The sequence below is a fragment of the Lactuca sativa genome, chromosome 8 (assembly GCF_002870075.4).
Source record: "Lactuca sativa cultivar Salinas chromosome 8, Lsat_Salinas_v11, whole genome shotgun sequence".
NCBI lineage: Eukaryota > Viridiplantae > Streptophyta > Magnoliopsida > Asterales > Asteraceae > Lactuca > Lactuca sativa.
The window spans coordinates 75,441,081-75,448,694 of record NC_056630.2 but is presented as its reverse complement, the minus strand read 5'-3'; the positions used below and the strand labels follow the sequence as shown (position 1 = coordinate 75,448,694).

General features: G+C 48.7%; 1 long non-coding RNA gene across 1 annotated transcript; it reads right to left on the bottom strand.

Annotated features, from left to right (window-relative positions):
* Positions 1-5,704: 5,704 nt before the first annotated feature.
* On the bottom strand, positions 5,705-7,047 carry LOC128128053 (uncharacterized). Its single transcript, XR_008225652.1, has 3 exons — positions 6,897-7,047; positions 6,248-6,312; positions 5,705-5,785 (listed from the first exon to the last, which is right to left on the bottom strand). It is a non-coding gene; the product is annotated as an uncharacterized LOC128128053 (long non-coding RNA).
* Between the last annotated feature and the right edge of the window lie 567 nt (positions 7,048-7,614).

Below are 7,614 nucleotides of genomic sequence, written 5' to 3'. Positions count from 1 at the left end.
GCCAAAAGACACGACATGACGGCCATAATATCATTATATACGGTTCAGAATCGAAACGGCTAGGGTTCAGCTGAACAGCGTCGACTCGCCGAGTCCCTTATTGGACTCGTCGAGTCCAGTCGCGCGTCTGCGACCAAGACCATGGCCCTACTCGGCGAGTCGTGCACCAACTCGCCGAGTCCCCTCCTAAATGTGCCCCAAAAATAATTTAAAGAAATACCTGAAATTCCGGGCTGTTACAACTCTCCCCCACTAGAACTAGACTTCGCCCTCGAAGTCCCTCATTCTGCGAATAACTCCGGATGTTGCTCCCGCATTTCTCTTTCCGGCTCCCAAGTCATCTCCGATCCTTTCCGATGTTGCCACTGAACCAACACCAGAGGTATTTCCTTGTTCCGTAGAACCTTGATCTTCCGATCTCTGATAGCTACTGGTCTCTCGGCGTAATTCAGACTCGCATCTACCTGGATATCTTCTAACGGAACCACTGCTGCCTCATCGGCTATACACTTCCTCAGCTGCGTTACGTGGAAGGTATTGTGAATCTGATTCAGCTCCGCTGGCAACTCCAACCGATAAGCTACCCGACCTACCCTTGCAATTACCCGAAGTGGACCTATGAACCGGGGCCCCAATTTGCCCCTCTTCCTGAACCGAATCACCCCTTTCCAAGGAGAAACCTTTAGGAGAACGAAGTCGCCGACCTGGAATTCGAGCTCGGACCGGCGTCTGTCCGCATAACTCTTCTGTCGGCTCTGGGCGGTCAATAACCTCTGCCTCACCCGTTGGATCTGTTCAGTCGTTTGAAGTACGATCTCTGTACTGCCCATCACTCTCTGTCCCACTTCTCCCCAGCAAATGCGAGTCCGACACCTCCTACCATACAACAACTCAAAAGGTGGCATACCAATGCTCGAATGATGGCTGTTGTTGTAGGAAAACTCAGCCAGCGGCAGATGCGCATCCCAGCTACCCCCGAAGTCTAACACACACGCTCTAAGCATATCTTCCAATGTCTGGATCGTCCGCTCGCTTTGACCGTCGGTCTGGGGATGGTATGCGGTACTAAAATGCAGTTTAGTACCCAACTCCTCATGGAATTTCTTCCAGAACCTGGAAGTGAAACGTACATCGCGGTCCGAAACAATCGAGGTCGGCACTCCATGCCGAGATACTATCTCTATCACGTACAACTCCGCCAACTTCTCTGCTGATGAACTTTCACTAATGGCAAGGAAATGTGCACTCTTTGTTAGTCTATCCACAATCACCCAAATCGCATCGACTCCCCTGGCAGTTTTCGGCAATTTGGTGATGAAATCCATCGTGATCTGATCCCACTTCCACTCAGGGATCTCCAAGGGTTGCAACTTACCGTGCGGTCTCTGGTGCTCGGCCTTAACTTTACGGCAGGTCAAACACCTCTCCACGAACCAAGCAACGTCTCTCTTCATGCAAGGCCACCAGTACTCTTTTTTCAAATCCAGATACATTTTCGTAGCACCAGGATGGATCGAGAATTTCGATCTATGTGCCTCCTCCATCAAAATAACACGCGTACCACCCACGAATGGCACCCAGATCCGACCCTGAAATGTCAGGAGTCCCCGCCCATCCGTAACGAACTCTGAAATTAACCCGACGACCCGCTCCTGTTTCTGCATCCCAGACTTCACAACCTCGGCCTGTGCCCCACGAATAGTATCTAATACCGGAGTCACCACCGTCAATCTCAAACATACATCCCGCAATGGAGTACCCTCCGCCCTACGACTCAATGCATCGGCTACCACATTAGCCTTGCCTGGGTGGTATAGGATCTCACAGTCATAATCCTTAACCACGTCTAACCATCTCCTCTGGCGCATGTTTAGGTTGGGTTGATCCATCAAATACTTCAAACTCTTATGGTCCGTGTATATGGTACAACGAACCCCGTACAGGTAGTGACGCCAAATTTTGAGGGCGAACACTACTGCCCCCAACTCTAAGTCATGCGTGGGATATCTCGCTTCGTGAGGCTTCAGCTGCCTCGATGCATAGGCTATCACATGGCCCCTCTGCATCAACACTGCACCCAGTCCTGAAATCGATGCGTCGCAATATACGACGAAGTCCTCCATCCCCTCCGGAAGAGCTAATACTGGTGCTTCGCACAGTCTCTGACGAAGTGTCTCGAAGGAAGTCTGCTGCTCGGGTCCCCATGAGAATGTAACACCCTTTCGGGTCAATTTGGTAAGTGGCACTGCGATCTTGGAGAAGTCCCTAATGAACCTTCGATAGTACCCTGCCAACCCAAGGAAACTCCTGATCTCCGAAGGTGACTTTGGTGCCTCCCATCTCATCACCGCTTCCACCTTGGCCGGATCGACCAATATCCCTGCCTGATTTACAACGTGCCCCAGAAATTGAACCTCCCGTAACCAGAAGTCACATTTGGAGAATTTTGCATATAGCTTCTCCGACCTCAGTACCTCAAGGACCTCCCTCAAATGTCCCTCATGCTGCTCCCTAGACCGCGAATACACCAGAATGTCGTCGATGAATACAATCACAGACCGATCCAGCATCGGCCTGCATACCCTGTTCATGAGATCCATGAACACTGCTGGGGCATTGGTGAGCCCAAAAGGCATCACCACGAACTCGTAATGCCCATACCGCGTCCTAAAGGCTGTCTTCTGGACGTCCTCATCCCGCACCCTTACCTGATGGTACCCTGATCTCAAATCAATCTTGGAAAACCAAGATGCCCCTTGCAACTGATCGAATAGATCATCGATTCTTGGTAACGGATAGCGGTTCTTAACTGTCACCTTGTTCAGTTCCCGGTAATCGATACACATCCGGTGTGAACCATCCTTCTTCTTGACGAACAGAATCGGTGCTCCCCACGGCGAGCTACTTGGCCGAATAAATCCCTTCCCCAACAACTCTTGAAGTTGCGAGGACAATTCTTGCATCTCTGGAGGTGCAAGACGATAAGGCACCTTCGCAATAGGCGCCGCCCCTAGAACTAGATCGATACCAAACTCCACTTGCCTCGCAGGAGGTATTCCCGGCAAATCCTCGGGGAAAACATCTGGAAACTCGCGCACCACTGGAACCTCCTTCAATGTCTTCGGTCTCTCGGAACTCTCCCGCGTATCCATCACATACGCCACAAAACCGTTACATCCCCGCTGTAGGCATTGCCTCGCCCTAGCAGCCGAACAAAAAGCTGATCTCGAACGGGTACCCTCGCCGTACACCGTAAGAACTCCCCCACTAGGGTCTCGCATAGTCACCAACTGACGCTCGCAGTCGATGACAGCGCTGAATCGGCTCAACCAGTCCATGCCTACAATGACACAGACATCACCCATCGCAATAGGAATTAGGTCAATCGGAAATGCGACCCCGAAGATCTCTAGCACACATCCCCGAAAAACCTCCGTAGCACAAATCACCCTCTCAGCCGCAATGGAAACGCTCAAAGGCCGACTTAACGGCTCACGACTAATGCCGATGTGCTGACTAAAAGCTAACGATACAAACGATCTACTCGCACCCGAATCAAATAATACTAGAGCAGGCATAGAGTTCACAAGGAAAGTACCTACATATATATTAACATAAGCATAACATTTCGACCTTTAATTAAATACATGAAAGATAACATACCTGCCACAACATCGGGCGCAGCGCGGACCTCCTCCGCAGTCAGCTGAAAGGCTCTCCCGCGAGCCCTCGGGGCCTCGACCATCACCGGTCGGGTCTCAGTAGTCCGGGTAGTAGGTGTAGCTCCCTGACGAAGTTGCGGGCACTCGGCCTTCCGATGGCCTGTCTGGTTGCAGTGAAAGCAAACCATAAACCCCTTAGGGCAATCCCTGGCAATATGTCCGTCCTTGCCACACTTGTAGCAACCACCAGTTCGACACGCCCCCTCGTGACTTTTGCCGCACTTCGCGCAAGTGCGACCCTTCGAACCTCCCATCCTCGAATCAGCGAACTTAATCCGCTTGGCTGCCGGCTGAGACTGGGCCGGCCGTCGATCCACCTGCCGAGACTCAGCCTCCTCCCTCGCTTGAGTCTCCAACTCAATCTCGCGCTTCCTGGCGTTCGCCTGAAGCTCAGTGAAAGTGCGATAGGTGGAGTTTGACACAAACTCCCGAATCTCCCTCTTCAAAACACCCAAATAGCGGCTCATCCGCGACTGCTCCGTAGATACCAGCTCGGGGCAGAACATGGCCCTCTCATGAAACTTCCGTGTGATCACTGCCACGGAATCAGTACCCTGCTTAAGGGTCAAGAACTCCTGAATCAACCGCTCCCTCTCTACCGGGGGAACGTACTCATCCCTGAACATCTCCGTAAACCTCTCCCATGTCACTGTCGTAATCTCTGCCTGAGTGAAGTTCACCGTCACGAACTTCCACCAATCCTTCGCTCCCAGACGGAGCTGGTTCAAGGCGAACCGTACCCTCAAGTGTTCCGGGCATGAGCAAGTATAGAAGCACCCCTCGATGTCGGCGATCCACCTCATGGCTGCAATCGGATCCTGCGTCCCATCAAATTCAGGGGGTTTCGTGTTGCTGAATTCCCTGAATGGTAATGAATCACCCCCTTGCGGCCTGGCAGCAGCCACCGCTGCGGTAGCGGCAGCAACTGCAGCTTCAGAAATTGCGGCGCACCGCTCCTCAAACTCCTCCATCAACGTGGTCTTAATAGACCCGAACATCTCCGGGATCTCAGCCCGGACCGCCGCAGCTACCTCTTCCTGAATAATCTGACGAATCTCCTCATCACTCGCACCGCTCGAACTCGCCCCATTGCGTGTGATAACCATGATGTCTCTGAAATACAACATAAAATCATCAGAGACTCCACCAAGTACAATTGTACTCGATACGCGCCCTACCCAGTCTCCGATTTCCAGGGATTCTTATTTGAGTCTTCCACTGATCCGGTGCCTTCGATAGTACGGGCCCAATACTACCGACCACACCGTATCAGTATTCGTCCCAAATCTTCCTCCCCAAATCCCGAATAACGAGTACTCTACTTCTAGTATGTACTATTTACTTGCACGCTACCAAATATCTCATATAAGCAATCTCCCTAGACTAAGGCATCACAAAACAGGCAATTCTATTCCTATCATGTATACCTAGTCTTCTAGCATGCATAACAATTCATAATTCAGTGCATAACATAACATCGTAAGGTATTCTGGGGATCTTTACCGTTCGGACGCTGACTGCTCGTACACACTGTTCCACCCTTGTTTTTACCGCCTTGCCCTTTATAAAATGTTATGTCCTTATTATTTTTAAGAAAAAGTTTTTCCTCAAATCCCCGGTCTGAGTTCAGTTGCACCCAAAAGTACACCCGAATCCCTCAAACCAAGGCTCTGATACCAATTGAGGGTGCATACCATATCTTAGTGCAAGTCAAAACAACAATTAGAATAGAAGCATGAGTGTGAGTCAAAGGTGAAATATCTAGGATATCATGTTGAAACATTAAACAACCAAAAAGTTGAGATTGAAGCATAAATTAAGAAAAAGGGTAATAAGAAATCATGAATTTTAATCTTAACTCAAAGTTTGTAAGATGAAAATGAAATCAAAATGTAACAGCTCAAATTTCCAAATAAATTTTTCGTTAAAAACAAAACATCATTATTCGACAAAAGGGTTTATTCCAAGTTTATTTCAAAATATAAATAATAAATCTCCAGGATCTTCAACAGTGGCAGTGTGTACGTGTCACGCCGGCGCCTTCCCACGGTCATCACTAGTACCTGAAAAACATAAACACAACTAGTAAGCATAAATGCTTAGTGAGTTCCCCAGTATACGACTTACCCACATACGCCTTCCGGCCCGGACCTTTCGGTCCACATAACATTGCCTTCCGGCCCGGACCTTTCGGTCCACATAACATTGCCTTCCGGCCCGGATCTTTCGATCCACATAACATTGCCTTCCGGCCCGGACCTTTCGATCCACATAACATAATCGCCTTCCGGCCCATAACTTACATAGCACATATAACATAAAACTCATAACACATAAATCATACATCATACCGTTCTTCCTATCACATAAAGTCTCGCCTTCCGGCCCGTATAAGCATACATCACATATAAGCACACATCGCATATAAAGCATCTATCTCTCTAGACATAGCACGAATATAACACACACGACCTTCCGGTCTAACAGTCAAACCCTTCCGGGTGAAGTATAGTGAGAAGACTCACCTCGTAGTACGCAGGCTATAACCTCTTCGAGCTACTTGCACACAATCCGCTAGTCCGCAGGTTCCCTATAATACCACAGCCTTAGTTAATGATCTTATCAAACAAGACAACTGACCCCTCTAAGATATATACAGGTCAACGGTCAATCTTGACCGGACTCGTCGAGTGCAAAGGGTAACTCGACGAGTATAGACATCCTGACACCACTCGCCGAGTCTGAAGAACGACTCGACGAGTTCCAGTAGATCTTCAAGCTACTCACCGAGTCTGAAGAACAACTCGACGAGTCCTAGTGAACCTTCAAGCTACTCGCCGAGTCTGAAGAACAACTCGGCGAGTTCTAGTGAATCTTCAAGCTACTCGCCGAGTCTGAAGAACAACTCGGCGAGTTCTAGTGAATCTTCAAGCTACTCGCCGAGTCTGATCATTGGACTCGGCGAGTCCTCGCCATGCAGTCAATCCGCTGCCTCCTGTATTTCGCATGATTTCGAAGTATATAGATATAGGGCTTCCTGGACTTTCACATATACTATTACAGGGGTTTTTAACACTTATAACAACAATATAATCTAACTAACCCTTAATTGGGTTTCCTAAACCCTAAACTCGCATACAACGTAAAAGTTACAGATTTCGATCCGAAGATTACCTGGAAACGTGTTTCCTGTGTCTCCAAACCTCCAGTACTCGATTCCTTTGATCACCACCTTGCTCCTCCTTGTCTAACAATCTCTTCAAGCCTTCTCAAGTCCTCTCTCTTGCTTCAGATGCTCACACACTCCCAGGGGATCTTCAATCGGCCAAAAGACACGACATGACGGCCATAATATCATTATATACGGTTCAGAATCGAAACGGCTAGGGTTCAGCTGAACAACGTCGACTCGCCGAGTCCCTTATTGGACTCGTCGAGTCCAGTCGCGCGTCTGCGACCAAGACCATGGCCCTACTCGGCGAGTCGTGCACCAACTCGCCGAGTCCCCTCCTAAATGTGCCCCAAAAATAATTTAAAGAAATACCTGAAATTCCGGGCTGTTACACAAAAGTACTCAAAAAAACGGACTTTGTCGATCACAGTTACAACCATACATTAGTTGGATTCAATAAAAATACTTCTTCTTCATAAGCCAAGAATCCAACCATCATATGTGTTTGATAAACAATAAAAATTAGGTTACTGAAACATTCAAAATCATAGAAACCATCTGTTGTTTATATCTACCAATAAAACTACTCTAAAACAGGGGAGTCGACACAGATAGATACCTTAACTTTATGCCAAAACTGACTCTCTTTCCAATCATCGTGAAAGCAACACCACTGGTAGAGTTAGCAGAGATACTGCTATTGTTGGTGGCAACGGTGAC